Source organism: Zonotrichia albicollis, chromosome 10, assembly GCF_047830755.1.
Source record: "Zonotrichia albicollis isolate bZonAlb1 chromosome 10, bZonAlb1.hap1, whole genome shotgun sequence".
Lineage (NCBI taxonomy): Eukaryota > Metazoa > Chordata > Aves > Passeriformes > Passerellidae > Zonotrichia > Zonotrichia albicollis.
The window spans coordinates 3,540,680-3,559,106 of NC_133828.1; the positions used below are offsets into that span (position 1 = coordinate 3,540,680).

General features: G+C 42.8%; 1 long non-coding RNA gene across 2 annotated transcripts in view; it reads right to left on the reverse strand.

Moving 5' to 3' along the window:
• Nucleotides 1-266: 266 nt before the first annotated feature.
• The window catches only part of LOC113459813 (uncharacterized), a 32,281-nt gene continuing 14,120 nt past the window's right edge, over nt 267-18,427 (reverse strand). Inside the window, exons 6-9 of one of the 2 annotated variants that reach the window (XR_012581872.1) lie at nt 17,252-17,351; nt 12,569-14,375; nt 9,608-9,668; nt 290-1,417 (exon numbers count right to left, since the gene is read on the reverse strand). This is a non-coding gene — a long non-coding RNA (uncharacterized LOC113459813). Of the gene's footprint in view, nt 1,418-9,607; nt 9,669-12,568; nt 17,352-18,427 lie in introns of both variants that reach the window. The other variant, XR_012581871.1, reaches the window with a different exon arrangement.

Here is an 18,427-nt window from a genome sequence, read left to right on the forward strand (position 1 = left end):
CTACCAACCAAGTCCTTTTCTTTTACAGCTCCCTATGGTCGGGAACGGGGGAAAAGAGTGGATTTAAGTTTCCAGGGAGCTGTCGGCCTTTGTAATAAGGTACATGGCTCACTGCTAGTTCACAAAGGGGGTTAGCAGCAGAGCTGTGGTGAACCATTCATCCTGCCAGCCAGCTCAGGTGAACGCGGCGCTCGCAGCCAAACAGGAACATTGCTCAGCCCCATTCACCCGGTGCCTGTGCAATGTACCACAAGCTGGAAGCTGTTCACGGAGCCAGCGGGAAATTCAGGCGTTTAGCAAGCGCTGGAACCGGAGCTGCTGTGATGGATGGTGAAATAAACACGGGCAGGAGACCTTCCTCCTTTTTAGTGCCTTTATTGAAAGTGATCAGCTTGGGTGGGGAGAACCGACGGGTCCGCGCTCACGCTGCCACTGCTCTCAGGAATGACTCAGAGGAGGAGGATGAAGAGCGCAGCTTTGTCCACGCATCTGTGGGCAGGGCTGGGGGTTCCATCCTCACGAGACCATTGGGAAATCCTCTTGCTCTGCTTTTTTGGTTTGTCTCCCAGGGTCCTGCCTCTAGCTGAGGTCCTCCTGGCTAGGGTGAGAGGCAAAAATGGTCTCAGTGTCTCTGCAAACATGATCTCAAGGTAAAAGGATTGGATCAGCTGCAGTTTATGGGACAATTTTTCCTTCCTGCTGCTTCAGAGCTCCTGGGGTGGATCAGAGGGCTGCTGATGGGTTTGCTCACCAACTGCACCCAACAGCTTAAAGGGATATATGCTGCAGCTTCTTATTTGGCCAGTTTTAGACAATTTCATCCTCATGAGAGCATTGGGAAATCCCCTTGTTCTGCTTTTTTGGTTTGACTCCCAGGGTCCTGCCTCTAGCCAAGGTCTTCCTTGGCTGGGGTGAGGGGCAAAGAAGGATCTCAGCCTCTGTGCAGGCTCTGGATTTTGTTCCTCACGTCCAGGCATCACTTTGATCTCTTAATTCTGTGTTGGCTCGTTGCTTTTGGGGTCTTTTGGTGAGTTTGGTGGGGTGGCTTTCCCATGGCATGCTGGCTCCGAGGTCATTTGCATGCCCTCCAATGTCCCTTCCTTTCACTGTCCGAGAAGGGTCATCATCCTCCTGGATGGTGGTTCTTAACCATCAGCGACAGGTAGTTTACAAAAATGACCAGTGATTACAATAACAAACAGTTAGAACTCCACCCTGGCAGCAACTGGTCCAACCTGTTCACTCTGCAACCTTTTTTAAAAAAATGGCAGCTTTTTCTACTCAAAACAGATGGTAACATCCAGAGCTCTGGATCTGCACGGAGAGGCCAGGCCAGGAGCGAGAGGGAGATTGAAGAGAGGCTGGGAGTCACCAGAGAGTGGGATGAGGTGTTGCTCCTCTCCTCCTCCCTGGGAAACTGCAAGAAAAAGAGATGAGTTAGATTTATTTCCCATTGTGAACTTCGGGGAAAAGAGTGAAATTAAGAGCAGAACACACAAACAAAACAAAAGACTTAACCCTAAGGGAAAGGGAAAAAAAAAAAAAAAAAAAGAAAAAGTCTATTCCCTGGGTAGAAATGTGATACTCCCCAGCTTGCCCAATATCAGCACTCTGAGACCCGCTCCCAGCTGCTCTGCATTCTTGGGTTTCATCACTCAAATCTGAATTACAGGGGAGCGTTAACGCTGCCCGTGCTGCTCCTGCTGCTCCCCTGGCGCTGCCCCTGGGAGCGATGCTCAGCCACCACCAGAGTGATGCAGCCTGGTCAGGTCAGAGCAGGAGGCAGAGAATCACACACACCTGGCAGGGCTCAGGGCAGCCCACCCAGGGGTCCCAGAGCATACAAAACAAAATTTAATTTCTACCAGGATGAAATTGTGTCTAAAATTGGCCAAAAAGTTGTAGCATTTATCCCTTTGAGCTTTTGGGTGCAGGTTGAGAGAAAACCCATCAGCAGCCCTCTGATCCACCCCAGGAGGCCGGAAGCAACAGGGAGGAGAAATTGTCCCATAAACTGCAGCTGATCCAAACCTTTTACCTTGAGATCATAGAATAGTTTGGGTTGAAAGTGAACTTAAAGTCCAACTCTTCCCAAGCCCCCTCCCCATGGGCAGAGATACCTTCCACAAGACCAGGTTGCTCAAAGCCCTTTCCAACCTGGCCTTCCTCAGTCACATCCCTCCAGTCACTCTTGACAGCTCTGTTTCACTTGACAGCTCATTAAAAATATAAAGAACATCAGAAATATAAAGTTTTATACATATTAGTGATTTACAGAAAACATGGCACCCTGCTCTGTATTGAAATAACATCAATTTCATAAAATCAAATAATATACTATTTGAGGAAACCAAGGCATCCTTGGGTGAAGACCCTTGCAAAGGAGAAAGGAGAAATCCCTGCCTCTCCATAGGGGGAGTTTGGTAGGAGATGATATTCCTTGTTTCCACTCAGATGCATTCTTCCCCAGCTGCACACTGCCCAAAGCCACCGTGGTGCTCAGGACTGTCAGTGCAGCATGAGCTCTCAGTGCCAGAGCAAGTCCTGCTGATAAAAGGACAATAAACTGCTAAAGGACTGCCTGAACACTCTCCCCACCTGCTGCTCTTCAGGCTTTCCCTGAGGACTGGCAAAAGCATCCCTGGAGCTTCAGCATCACCTCTTCAGTGATTTGGCAGGGCCACTTCCATCTTCCCATGCCAGCTGAGATAACCCTGGCTGCTCATCCCCACCTGACCCTGCTGCCTCTGCTGCCACAGCTATCACTGCCAGCCCACCACAGCACTCCATGAACAGGGAAATCAGACAGTGACCCAGAGCTGGCAGGGCATGGGGGGAACACAGCTCCTACCCCAGCCCCAGCCTTGGCTGTGGAGCGGGATTTACATAATAATTAACTCCGGTATTCTTGGACAACTCACTTTCTACGCAACAACTGCAGATGATTCCCCCGTACACCCTTAAAAATCTGTCTAGCTAACAGATCCAAAAATCCAACACCTGTGTGTCAGCACGAACAGCTGTACACTTGCCACTGCTCCTCTCTCTGCAGAGGATGCCACATGCCAGTTGCTTTACTTAGAGCGTGTGGGGAGGCCAATCCATTAGAGGGAGAACACAGCATAATTAAGAAGCAACATGCTTTCTTGTTCCTGCTGCCCTAATTTTTTTTTTAGTTGATTTTTTTTAAAGGTTTTTTTTTCCTCCCCCTACTTACTTTGTTTAAACAACTCCATCCACTCTATTCTGCTGATCTCCAGGCTTGCAGGGGTAGTGAACTTCAGAGACAGGGTCTGTTTTCCCAAGTTCTCACAGCACTCATCAGCTGGCGTGTCAGGGTAGAGAAGCTTCCAGTTGAACTACATTTTTGTCTATTTTTTTTTCTCCCTTTCCTTTCTTTTTTTTTTTCCTCCTTTCCCTGAGAAATATCTTCAATAAGGAAGATCTTCTTGGAATAAATAACGGGAGACACAAAGAGTGCAGAATCTAAACACGCGCATTCCGCACGCTGTACGACGGCAACAAATGATTACATCCACCCTGAAACATCCACAGACGGTCATGTTTGTTTTCATTGCATTCCAGATATCAGTTGCAATCACTCTATATATATTTCTTTCTCTCTCTCTTGCTTTGTGTGTGAGTGTCTGTGTTCCCTTTGTACACGGAACAGAAGAAACATTTTGCTAAACTAAGCTTTATCTTCAAAACCTGTGCTCCAGCACTGCACACTGTGTATAAAAATGTGAGCTAAAAAGGGGGTTTTAAATCCATTTGGAGCCATAATGTGAATTTATCTTCACATGAATAATTTGCACCAGTATTCCTAATTTGGCAAGCAAAGAGTGCAGCATAGCTTCACAAGCCATAGTACCTTTGTGCTCTTAATCCTCATGGGGCTACCTATACTTGTCTTTCTGTACATTGGATCAGTGCTAGTGGAGGTCTGAAAAGCATCTCCAGCAATCTTTAATTCATGTGATTAAAAATTCAAAAGAAGCCCTTGTACCAGCTGTTAAACTATGTTAGTAAGCTGTAATTCAGAGTTCAAATCCCAGCAAATTGAAGGTTAGGTTAACAGGATCATTCAGTGGAACTGCATTATATCGTAGCAACTAGAACAGTAGGTGGACTGTTTTATACATGCTCATTTGCAGAAGATAAACTAAGGATGAGCAAGCTCAGAGCACTGCAAACCTTGCCTTGGATTTATTTTCCCCCCTTTCTCTTTCTGTGACATGATTTTTTTTAGAGCCTGGCAGATGAAACCAACTGTGGGTTTTGTTTAATCTTTGCACAGATAGAAGCAGAATAAAATCAGCATGAAGTGTTTTGTTTAAGATTATCTGGAATCTGAGCAATGCGTTTTTCATCTCTGGGACTAATTAGTTTAAATATTACAAAGGTGAAATGAGTTTGATGGTCTTAAGTCTATTGTTCCTTGTCCTTCAGCAAATACAGAGAAAGTACATGGGAAAAGAAATCCACCTTATTTAGCACAGTTTGATATGCTTATTCTTTGCTCAGACTGGTTCCAAGGTAAACTTGCAGAAAGTCTGGAAGAATCAACTTTAAGTGCAAGTAAGGCTGAAAGTCTTATGTATGATTACAATGATTATTTATTATTAACACCACAATAGTCATTAGTCTTCAGCTGAGACTGAAATGCTGTTGAGGAGAGTGTTGCATTAAAAAGTGACATTATTTGCTCTACAGTGCTTACAGGCTCTGCAGCTTTACAGAGCTTGCAGGGAGAAGGTGAGAAACAGGATGTAATATCATCTTTAGTTTGCAGATGGGGAATTATGGCACAAAGTGTCTTTCCCAAAACCACACAGGAAGTGTGCAGAGCTAGAAGCTGAATCCTGATCTCCTGGAGGCTTTAACCAAAATACCATCCTTCCTGTCTATTGAAAGGATCACACATTATATAATAGGCTGTAAAGCAGACCTTTAAGGAGCCCAGACTTTAGATGTGGTCCTGTGCCTGTGGTATCCAGCAAAACAATTAGCCCATTTAAAATATCCTCATAAAGTCTTGAACTCCATGAACAATTATATGATTCACTCTCGTGTTTCTGGTAAATTTGCTAAGGTGGGTTTTGTACAATAGAGAGAAACTGGAACTGGTGGGAAAGGCTAGGAAGGGTTGATAACTTGCTCAGGATGGCAGCAGACTTTTGTGGTTACAGGGTAATATTGGGGGGAAAAAGCTTCCTGATAAAAGCAGTCAGGAAAACTGTGTCTTTCAAATTAGGGGGAAAAGATGCTAAAGGAGAAAGTGCTGAGGATAAGAGTGTCAGGGATTCTGGTAGAGGCAAAGATGAACTGAAGAAACAGGTAAGGAGAAGTTTGGTAGGAAGAAAAGACAAGAGTTTTAGGACTACTCCTGCCAAAGCAGAGGAATTTTTGCATAGGTTGCAAAAGAATCAAAATTAAAAAAAGATATTTGCAATTTTGCCTTCTTGCTGTTGGTAAGATACCACCTAGTGAAAGTCCCAACAGACTTTGTTGTTTTTCTAGGGAGGCACTGACAGGTTGGAAGAAAGAAGACATCTGCTAATGCATCTTTTGGCTGAGACGCCTACGAACTTTGATCGAGCAGCTCTTTTTAATTTCCCACCTGAGACAGCATTTCTCCTGAAATAACTGAGAGTCCTGGCCATTCTTCCCAATAAAGGTCTTCAAATAAATTTACAAAAACCAAACCAAACCAAACAAACAATTAAAAACTGCTTGTGACCAGCAGGATTTCCTGCATGTGGATGATGTGTGGTTGGTTGCTGCCATTAAAACCCTCCAGTGACAAATCCCTCCCACTGTGGGTCAGATGTCGTGTCTTTACACATGGCACTCCCCAAACAATTTTAATGCTACATCAAATACGGTGTTTTAAAATAACTTTGCCTAACCAAGGACTGAGTAAAACATGTGAAGGACTTGGCCTCATAATTTGGAGTCATCATCATCAACAGGCTTTCACTTGGATAGCACCTTTCATTCAAAGATCTCAGAACACTTAATTTAATTAAGCCTTTCAACAATGCCATAATGCAGCCAAATGTTATAATAACTGCTTGTAGAGGTTTGAATCTGAGACAAAGAGAGGTTAAACGAGTCTCCCAACGTCCCAGAACGAATTAATAACATCGCCAAGAAGAGGCTGCAAAGCCTCCCTGCGAGCCATGCTGCTTCCCTCCTTTCCCACCCTGACACGGGTGGATTTCTGCACCCACTGGACTGTGCTGAGGGTGCCTCTGGAATTCCCTCTGCTTCCCGGGGAGCCTGGGAGCAATCTGTGTGAGAAACAAGCAGTGATTGTTCGGCAGGCTTAGCTGCACCCTGAAAGGGAAGGTGGTGATGGGAACGTCCTGCCCCCAGGAACAAGATGAGAAAAGGTCTCGCAGTGCTTTCCTGCACGCCACCACTTCCTCTGGGTTACCTTGGGAAGTGGGATTGTTTGCTGTTTTCCCATGGCTGAGAGCTGTGAGATCTTTTACGGCGCATTAGTGGTCTCTCATAATCCGAGTCCAAAAAGCCATGGCTGGGAGAGTACAGCCACCTTAGCCCCGTGTGGGGAATTGCCTCAGCCCTGAGGGAGGAACATCCTGTCCTCGTACCGGCAGAAAACGCTGCACTCTGACTTTTTCTAGGAGGTCCCTTGCATTCAAACGCTGTCTCGTCCCGATTCCCTTAGCCTGGGAGATCTGAGCAGCATACAGGCTGCAGTGGTATGGCTCCAGGCCATACAGCACACACTAAGCATTACCATATGTCACAGAGGCAGCTAGACAAAATCTTCCCTGCAATGCGAAGAGCAGTGCTGGATCCATGTGCAGCTCCACCAGCTAAGACCAAACAGCAAAGGTTTTGTAAAACAAAATCGCTTTGGTTTACTGCTGAGCGTCAGCAGCTGCTTTCAAATTTACAAATGCATTTACTTTCTACAGAACATAAATGAAAAGCAATTGATTTCCGAGCCACCTGCCAAGACCTGAGAAGGGGATTTGTTTTTTCCCAGGCGTTGCTGCAGGGTTTCGACCACCATGACCCACAGGTGGAGTGACCACAGGAACACAGGGACCTGCAGCTCCCACCCTGATGCCAAAGGAGAGCTGGATCTCATGGATGTGAATTGCCCCAATCTCTGCAGGATTTGCCATTTATCACACCCAGGATTTCCCTGGCATGGAGGAGCTCCAAGATGAAATATTTGGCCCTTTTTGTTCTGGGGACTGGCACAAGGGAGGGGATGCATCATGCACAGGGAAAGTGGGGTCTCATCAGAAAGGCCACATCCCATATCCTCCCAACTCTACAATCTCACGAACACAAATATTTAATGCCATTCCCAGACCCATATTTATAAAGGGCCATCTATTATCTGCTTCCAGTAGCTCCAAATTAAGTCATCTCCCTGACAGGATTGATACCACTCACTAGTGACATGATACCTTCAATTTGAGGGTAAGATAGTTATTTGGGCTAATTTCCTAGTGGTAAAGCCCTCTGTAATTGAACAGTGTTGAAAACAAGCGAGGATGGGCAGAACTACAAACAAGGTCTGTGTTGCTGATGGTACCCATTTCACCAGACCATTTAACCAAAGCCCATGCTCCGGGAATAATATGATGCTTCAAAACATCGACTTTGGCTTTTAAAAACAAGCCCCTGGTCCTTATTATTGAGAAGTTCAAAATGTGTTTACTGCAGAAAAATCAAAAGACAAAGAACAATTCCAATTGTATTTTTAAAATCTAATTATTTGAAGCATGATCTTGGAACATTGGGAGCTGAATGCAACAGTGTAAATTACACACAAATTCCTACAAAAAGGAAATTATGCGGGTTTAAATGACAGTATAATGGCTGAAGCTTATTTATATTAATTAAGCACATCAAAATAATATGTGACTGTTAATACATAAAACAACTTTAAAATATAATGGCTGTTTTCTCTTAAAGGTTAAATGGTCTTGATTCTTTGCATGTGCAAATGAGTGTCATTGTCATTAATTGCCGTCATCTTGCTCACTCACATTTCTTGGAAATGCAAGGCTGGGCACTTTTAGCATGCAAATTTCGCTTTAAACTCTTTGCCACGAGGGACCTGGGTCTCAACAGGACCCACACAGGTAAAGCAGAGCCTGCAGATGAGCCCTCAGCACTGTGCTCTGCCTAGCTCAGCTCACAGGCTCCACAGAAGGCTCCGGACTCTACAGATATTTCCATCCTGCCACAGTTCCCAGTCCTTACAGCACACAACGAAACTCTCCTCTTAAATTCATCTTAATAGCTGAAAGCTGAAATCCACGGCCCTAATTGGCGCGCACACGGCGTGGTTTTAGTTACGAGATAAACAACTCACTCCGGCATCAAGGAAACGTCGCTTAGCCTTTTACGAGGCTCCCAAAAATGTTTGATAAACCCACCCTTCTGTTTGTTGCAACAGCCAGGGTAAAATAAACTCCCAGCACATCCAGGCCGTGGTGGCCAGGCTGAGCTCTTTGTCTCAGCCCTTGCTCCCACCCAACGCCCACCAGCTTCGCACCCAGCTCGGCCAAAACACCGCCCTGCAGGGCTCCTACAGGTGTTACATTTTTTGCTCTCCCCAGTGACCATTTCCACTGCGATTGGACTAAAATAAAAAAATCTCCAAAAGCAATGTGCTGGCATGGCTGAGAACGTACATATAAGGCCGCTGAGGTCCGCGCAGCGAGGATTGCACAATAACCCATTAAAATAAACATTTGCAACCACAGATAGCTGGACTGAAATCTCTGCTCTGATACAAATAACATCTGGACAACTTTTGTATGCATCTTCCAGCGTAAAACACCCTTGAGAAAAAATAGAAGGCAAGCTAAAAGACAAAGGACCACTAAAGATTTTATTATGCTATGGGTGTGGTGCCATAAATTTGAGGGGATTCAGGCAAGAGTTGCCAAGCTTGAATTTAAACAGCATGTTGTTTTTAAAAGTTGTAACATTAGTGACGAACAAGTCAGTATTCTTACATAATTAATCCAGTGTGAAATAGAGTGACTGGAAGACATCCAGTGGTTTAAAAATAACTCAATCATCTTTAAGATCCACAATACTATAGGATTTAACATTAAGGCACAGGAAGTGAAGGCATCTTGGTACGGAGCATGCTGTTTTAATTCCACCAAAGCTTTACAAATTCAGCTTCACCCAGCTCACTCTACAACAGCCCTGAGCCATGCAAATCCAGGGAGGTTCCTCTCAAGTGGATCCCAGGTTTAAACACCAGGATTCTTCCCTCCACCAGAAAGAATTGTGGCTGGAGATGCCGTTAAAGAAACAAAAATAGGAGTGCTTTTTTGTTTTGCAAAATGGTAATCCTTGACTGGGAAGACTGGGAGAAAAGACAAAGATATGCGGGGAAGGTAATGAGAGTTTTCAGAAGATGTGTAATCATGGGTTGGAGTTGAATGGACTTCAACATCCAGGGTTATTCCTTAGTGGTGTTTCCAGCTGGCAACAAGGGAGTCCAAAGTGGAGACACAGCCTGAGTGAGACTCAGTATAATGATAAAGAAAAAGAGTCAAACAAAACCCTCCTTCAACCCGGAGGCACTACTTACATTTGTAAACTGAGGGTCTGATTCTTTAAGTTACTCCCATGAGAATCTCCAGCAAAGACACCTGTAAAAGTAAGATATGTCATAGTCACTGTTCCTGCAGGCTGGATAAATTCTAGTGAAAAGTTCCCCGGCCATGAGCTGCATTTTTTTAAGGTCTCTTCCAACTCTAACTTTTCTGTGCCCTTATGTGTCCAAAATTGGCCCTTCTTGGAGAAGCTGTTGACACACTCTGCTCACTCTGAAATCACAGGAGGCACCAAACACTTGTCCCAAGTGAATTTCCATATCTGAAGCATCACAGGCCTGCCCAAAACCCTGAGTCTGCACAAGGATATCATGTTCCTTGCAGCACAGAAGTTGGTGGGTGCCCAGAAGAAGCTAAACCCTTAATTTGAAATCAGTCTTTAGAAAGCTGCTGGTCTGGATGAAGTAAGATCCAGCCAATTCTGAACCATGTTTGATGGTGCTGAGCCAAATTTTGGCTATTTCTCCCATATCTGAGTCTAGTTCTAGAGAACCTGGGGCCACCAGCCTGGAACCACCACCATGGTGGTGGACACCATAGCTGGACACCTCAATGACATTTCATTATCCACTGCATCATCCCGTTGTAAAAATCTACCAGAACCAGGATTGTTCCAAAGAATATGTGAACTCCCAGTGTAGGGAAATAAACCCTAAATTGGTGATGGAAGGTGACTCTTCCTTAGCAAAGCATTCCCACTTTCCCTGGCTTGACATAGAGGATGAGAGCAAATACATCAAAACTGTAATCTTGAATGATCAAAATAAATCACATACAATTGATTTTGACTAATGTAAAACTAACTGAATACATTTCTGGAAACAGTAGTTATGAATTAATAATAGTGATTAAGATGAATTAAATACACAGACTAAATTCTGCCCTACAACATGCTGACTTCCATGGAAACTGTGCGTGCACTTAGGGGCTGAGTCTAGCAAGTTAATTTTGAATTATTTTTATCTGTTGATTCAAAGTAGTTTGTTAAAAAGAGTTTATGTGACTAAATAACACGCTGTACCTATCAATGTTTATTGAGCTTTGACTATCATTTTCTCAAATTAACAGTGTATTTGCTTAACTATGCAAAAAGTGGCTTTGTGAAAACTCATTATTGCAGGACTGCAGCAAGTCTTGACTAAACAAGTGTGACTCAGAACAATGTCTTCATTTCAGTGCATAGGGTCACACACCAAGAATCATTAATCCCATCTCCCATTTAGGTACCATGAAAATTTGAATCCACAATTTCTCCCTCTACTCTGATAGTGTTATGTCCCAAATCCAACCCAGAAATATGATGATGACTAAAATTTGTTCATATTTTTTTTATATTTTGTTATATATATCTCTTTCTATAAGCCTTCCTTTCTCAAAAATATATATACTTACATGTAAACATATATTTTTATATGTATTTTATTTCTCTGTGTATATAGATGTGCATTTTCTCATATGTATTTGTCTGCCTCTATAACAGATTAATTCATTATGACAAATTTGTTCTTGGACTAGAAACTGTGTGAAATTTAGAGAAATGGAGTAAATTGAAATGTACCACAGGGCATTTCCTATGAGGATTTACAGAGGTACATATGGGAAAGAGAAAAGATTGTCTCAAGTTCAAGCCCACCAGGTGGAAAAATGGTGTTTAAGACTGGGCATGAGAACAGAAAGGAGGAAAAAAAAATCTCTGGATGTGGAAGTAAATACAAAATGAGCAGCATTGCCATATGGGTTTCTGGAAGGTAGCATGTGTCAGGTTAACCTGGTATCAGTTCAGATTAATTCTGATGAGAACATCTGCAAAGAGGGACTTGTAGGTGAGCAGGGGAGAGCCTGTAGGTGTTGTCAGAGGAGATTAAAGGAGCTGGGCAAGCTCAGCCTGATAAATCAAAGGGTAGATGCAGTTTCTGTCTATAGATAAACCAACGGGGTTGAAAGAAGTGGGGAGAAAATTTGTAATTAACCCAGATATGAATGGATATAATCTGGCAATAATGAGCTTTGGGAGAAGGCTGACAAAGGGACCTGCAGTGTGAACTGTCCCACAGCTGGCCCACAGGAGCATGGGGATGAGGGATGGAAGAAAAAAAGCAGCTTCAGAGGCTGTAGGAGATGGGGCTTGACCAATCCACAAATGGGATTATAAACTGTGAGAGTGACCCAGTGCTCAGAGGAACCCCTGCTGATCCCATCCTGTTAACTTTTTTTAAGTATCTCTCCCCAAATTTTTAACATTTATTAAAAAAAAAGTCAAAGTGACAAAGTTTACCAAGAGTGATAAAATCAATTTTTTTTCTCATCAAAATGGGGAAAAAGCCTTCCCCCAAACATCGAAGGCTTTGGGGTGATCTAATTTTGGCCTTCCAGTACCTGATGGAAACCTGCAAGAAATGTGGTAGGAGAAAATTTACAAGGGCCTGGAGTGACAGGACAAGGTAGAATGGCTTCAAACTGACAAGAGAGTAGGTTTAGACAGGATTTTGGGAATAATTCTTCCCTGTGAGGGTGGTGACACCCTGGCACAGGGTCCCCAGAGAAACTGTGGCTATGGCATCCCTGGAAGTGTCCAAGGCCAGGTTGGACAGGGCTTGGAACAACCTGGGGTAGTGGAAAATGTCAATGATCCCATGGCAGGGTTTGCAATGAGATAATCTTTAAGGCCCCTCTGAACCCAAACCATTCTACTATTCTGTGATAGAAATAAAATAAAATAAAATAAAATAAAATAAAATAAAATAAAATAAAATAAAATAAAATAAAATAAAATAAAAATTTCAGTAGAACATTCTCTCTGACATTTGTTTCTAGAGGCTCAAGGTAGAAACCAGGATGTTTGGAAGGGATGTGGGTATTTGTGCCAGAGAGCTCAGGACAGGACAGGGCCAGGGTTGGTCTCTGTGTTTCCAGTATTAAACAGTTCTTGGTCTCACCTCTCGCTGAATCCTGATGACAAACCATGTGGTGTCTCTCTGCTGGGTGCCAACAGGAAAACCTTTCCTCATTCACGGGCATGTCCCAGTCCTCCTTTTCGCCACAGACTGGACCAGAGCAAGGCCTGGCTCAGGGCAAGGACGTTTGGAATTATTTCTTGGAGTCTCTGATGGCTCTTGTCCCTAGGAGCTGAAAGAACTGGTCGGGCAAATGTTGCTCCATACTCATAGCTGCTCTTACCTTGGGCCAGCTGGGTGCACCAGATGCTCTAATTAGTAGACCATAGCAGGACTTTTCTGTCAAAATTGCTTTTCTGATAGAAAATGTCCTCTCCATGAAAAGGAAAACAGTATTTGGCTTGAAAAGTTTTCTCTCTGTGTCACTACAATACAGATTTCTTTTTAACTGGTTGAATTTTTCAAATCAATTTCAGTTTTATCAGCAACTTAAATTGTGAATTTCTAAAAATATTATATTTTTGGAAATCCTTTCATATGAAAAATGTTGTGGTTTTCAATTTTCATCCAAGAGTTGGATTAATTTCTTTTCTAAGACCAGAAAATATGTAATGGGCAGGGATTTCCACTTTCTAGCCAGCCATGGCTTTTAGTGGTATTATTATAATTAGTTATTTTCATTCCTTTTATGTAGAACCATTCATAAATACCCTGAATCGTAGCAAGGAGTACACACAAGGAATTTTTTAAGCACAGGGCAATGAAAAGAAGAATCATATTTTTTAACAGAAAAAAAATTCAGTAAATTAAAACTTTGGTTTGAGATCAGAACTTGTACACAAGTGAATTTACTGGAGAGGACAGAATGTATTAAAAGCAAAGCATTACAGTGAAATAATAAGCCTGGAAATAACTAAATGCATTTAAATGTTCCCAACGGTCCCTACTTTGATAGTTGCTAACATGCAGCATAAAGAGAATTAAACTTGGCCCCTGGTCCTCAAGTCAGTGAAGGTTCTCCCGTACAATTCCTAGATGGATACAAGCTGCATCTGACACAGGAGCTGGCTGCTAATTGAGGCCAATGACAAATTAGACAAATTAGAGGCCAATGACAAATTAGAGAGAAACACCCAACATAAAATCTGGAGTTTTCAGGACTCTGATTCTGATTGCTCCTTGGAAACAAGTAAGAAAAGAGTTTGCAACAGTGAAGTGGTATTTGCAAGTAGACAGCATAAAGGGACAGCTTGGAATTCAAATTTTTAACACTGACCTGGGATTTAGATGCCAGCGTTTGACATTCCCATGTGAACAAGTGAAATAAATCCAGTAGGGAGTTCCCAAATGCAAAAGGCATATTCAGAATGAGGGACAGGTTTGTTGTGGGTGTCTCAGATGTTAATCCAAGAACCAACCATGGGAGCCAGTGACAAGTCAGGTGTTGATGCTACATCTGGATTCCCCTGAGCAGAACATCTGTCCTACAGTGGTTTAGCACACGGTATATGCAGTTAAACATGATGGTCCTGGAGCAGGCTGATAGCTGGCATTAACATATGTGTATTTATAATTAAACTTTCTGTAACTCTGTGGGTCCACAGGTTAGATAGGCTTCGGCAAAATTAAACTGAGAGCCTGTGGTTGAAAGGTTTGCTGCTGAAATGTTTCCTTTCCTCATCAAAGCAGCATTCGTCTGTGGTATCTCTGAATAAAGGTGGTTAATAGCACCTAGACAAAGGACACTCCAATGCTGACACTGGTTTTGGGGTAAATTATTCACTGTACCTGATGTAACCAGGAGCTGGTGCTACCGTGGTTTGTGCCCAGCAGAGAGGAGTCTGAGAAGCTGGTAGGAGATGAAACATGGATTAGAAGATAAAACAAATTTCACAGAATCACAGAAGAAGCCTTCAATGGTTTGAGGTGGAAGAGATGTCAAAGCTCATCTCATTCCATCCCCTTGTCATGGGCAGGGACACCTTCCACTACCCTAAGTTGTTCCAAGCCCCATCCACCCTGGCCTTGGACAATTCCAGGGATCCAGGGGCAGCCACAGCTGCTCTGGGCAAGCTGGGCCAGGGCCTCACAAACCTTTGAGAAAAAAATAATTCCTCCAAACATCAAACCTACATCTCCCCTCTTTTAGTTTAAAACTCTTCTCCCTTATCCTGTCACTGTATGCCCTTGTAAAAATTTCTGGAGTAATGAGTGAAGGGGAAAAGTAAAAATGAAAATAGTCCCCAGGATAGAGAGGGGAAAAAAATTCCTAGGTACTATATTGCCTTCACCATTTACAGTGAGAAGCCACATGAGTCACCCTGTAGCATCCCCATGTGCATGTTAAATGTTCTGCCCCTAACCTTTGCTGAAATCAGAATGAAGGGAAAAGCTTCAGTCCAATCATTAATGGGAAAAGTGATTATTTGCCTTTAGAGAAGATACCCACTGAAAAATGATGACATTATGTGCTCTTTACAAGGATGCTGCAGCTTTTATAGATGCTCTTGGTACAATTCATTTCTGGGAACTGCATGTGAGAAGGTTTTACCACTGTCATTACGCAGAAGTGCTATGGCTGGGCTGGGAAACCTGCAGCATCTTTGGGGCTGCATCCCCTAAATGCAGCTGAAGAACAGCTGAAGTTAAGCTAAAGGCTTGGTGGTGAGAAAAAAATTATAAGATTGTTTCCACCTGGCTGAAAGTGAGAATCTGAGAGCAGTGGGTGCTGAAGGTACACAAAGGGAAATGAACTTGACTTGGGAATTCGGCCCTTGAGTTTGCAGATCAAACCAAATATATATACTGCTTCAAAAATTTCAACAGTGACACACGTACTGCTTGTGCAATCCATTGCTTTTCTCCTTTGAAATAGCACAAACATTCTGTGTTTGTGAATTATCTAAGTCCAAGCTTAAAACTGCATATATGGCTTATCCTTAAAACTGCCTAGGAGAGCCATGTAGCTCTTTCTGAAGTGACAACATTTTTTGAAAACATAACTTCATGAGTTACTCATAGTTAATAACCAGAATAGGGCATTTTTCCCTGCTTCAACACTGACGTTTTTTAAACTCTCAGTTTTCATTAATACCAAAGTCTAGACTTGCTCAGCGCAGCTGAGATGAAATATTTCATGTGATATCAGCTTTTTGGCAGCCATTGGATTTGTGTACCCATCAAAACTTCATCTTCTGAGAAGAGAAAGAATTAAGAAAAAGTCATTTACCCAGTTAATTCTGTAACTATCGATTTCAGTGTAAACCCCTTCCTCTTTATAAGATTAATTTAGTTCTTCCCATGCCCCACAGAAAAATCTTGTGCCCAGCGAGAAGCTGCTATGAAAGGGATACAAATGAATCTACTTAGATAATTGTAATTCCAGTCAGACACTGGCACCATGTAGTTCATGTTTTATCATAAGAGATCAATTTCTAAGGTTTAGCCATCAGTCTAAAGACTACAAGACAAAATTTCACCCCCGGGACTGTAAAGAAGGCAGGGTTGACTCCAGCCAACAAGGTTGTACCTGGGACTTGCAAGATCTTTAAATAAGAGACAGATTTTGCACAGTGAGAGTAAAAACATCTCCATGGTCTCGTGGTGTTAGTTTTGAGCATGTGTTTTTCTATAAAGTGAGGATCTCTTGCCCCTGTGGTCCATTAGTGATGGGTAACCAAGCCAGCAGCCATGAAACCCTCAGCTCTGCATTACAAAAGCCTGCCCTACATTTGAGAAGTAACATCAAATAAAAACCTCACCAGTTCCATGCATTTTTGTAGTGGAATCACAGCACAAGGATTTCCCCCTCCTCTTTTTTTTCTAATCAAAGACTGATTAATTAATTCTCATTATCTCCATCTCTGTCACAAAGATAGCATGGTGACACCGTCACAAAGCTGTCGCAGTTTGCCTCAGGCATGGCTGTAATTTGGTGGTGGTTGATCTCTCACTATTTTTACAGCTCTTATCACCCCCATGTCCACAAAAAACACTCCCAGACAAGAGCTGTGTGTGCCAGGAAATAGGTGGTGAAACCAGCACAACCTCCAAATGAAAAGAGCACAAGAGAACAACTCACAGCCTCAGATATTCCCACAACTGCACCAAGGGCAGCATCGGACCAAGTCAGGAAAGGAACCAGTTTAAAAAGTAAAAAAAGCCCTTTTGCACAGCAAAATGTATTCAGGGAAAACTTCTCAGCAGCTGCTGCTCCTGGGACAGAGGCAAGAGTGAATAAACCCTCTCTCCAAGCAGACAGCAGAGCAGCTCCCGCTGAAAGGGACCACATCAGGAAGCAGCGCTCACCACAGCCCCATCAGGGTGAGCTGGGACAGCACCACGGCTGTGGGAGGACCTGGAGGACAGCTCGTTACTGGCAGCAGGAGCTGAAAGCATCCATGGACAATTGAAACCACATGGCACCAATCCCTCTCCAAGCCCAAGGTTAGCGCCGATCCAGCTTTCAACTCAGCCAGCTACATAAACCAGACGAGGTGCAGCGAACAATGGCTCACGCGGGTGTCCCAGATTCCACCAACAATGTCAGCCCCACTGCTGGTGACTCAGTTTGTTCCCATCATATGCTCTTTAGTGGCCTCTGGCAGCTTTGCTTTTCACGCTCCTTTACCAAGCGAGCGTTATCCAGCGGCAGCGCGATGAGAACGCGCACGGCGCTCTGTTCAGATCACACCTCTGCTCAGATCTGGTCTGTTCAGATCATACCTCACAATTCCAGGGGTGAGCATTGCTCCTCCTCTTCCCAACCCTTCTGGCTCAGTCTTGGCATTCAGCTCAAAGCATGACATCCTTCCATATCACTGTTCTGTAAAGCAAAAGGAACCAGCAATACCCATCTATAACAATAACAAAGAAATGGGCTAAAAATATTTATCCTATGCATACATGTACCTGCCTTTTATACAGAGCTGTGCTACATCATCTTTAGTGTAGAAACAGCAAAATAGTACTCAGAGCAAATAAAATAAATATATATCTGACCTCAGTGGAAAAAAAAATCTTCTTTCTCAGTGTAACATACTGTAACTTGAAGTTTGCTCTCCCAGCATTATTTGTTTAATAGAAATATTTTCTGTACCACCTTGTTCTGGCAGAAAGTCAGAATTTGCATTTATATGAGGTAGTTTATCAAATATAACATACAGAAGTCTGTTAAGTACACATTGCATTTTGTTTGTGAGAAAATCTGTTTGTATTTAATGTAGTTTTTAAATTAACCTTAATGAAAGCTTCTGAAAATTGTTGTTCTAAGCATTTGAAATATGCAACAAGAACTAGTGGAAGACATAAACATGTTTTCCATTATATGTTATCAGATAGTCCAAAATTACTACAAAAAGAATGTGGGACTATGTTAAATTAGAAAGATAAGCAAGCATTTAGTTAAAAGGCAAAGGTCTTTAGAAGAGCACAGCATCTGACAGTTAACCCCAACATCTTGTGATCTCCTACCAAGAGCAGGACAGCACTCTCAGAATACAGTAGGGTGTTTTAACCACATCCATGGCTAAGAGAGAACAAAAAAGAAGCCATATTTCACAGAAATCCCGTGGTGGGTGTTTGTTCAGTCAATATTTACAGAGTGGTAGCATGGCCATGGCCATTTTTAAAGATCTTGCTCAACCACTATCAAATATGGTCTGCCCACAATATTTATTATCTTTTGAAAAGAACCAAACATATGAATTTCACAAACGGTCTTAAAAAAGAAATAAAAATATATAATCCCTGCAATTATCAAAATAGCATTTTTTATTGTCTTCTGCTGTCTGCTGATTTAATTTTGTCCTTTGAAGGGCTGCTTTCTGTTAATCGTCACAAGGGTGGCTTCATGAAGAGCATAATGTAGGGAGCAAAAATCCCATTGGTATTATGGCTTTC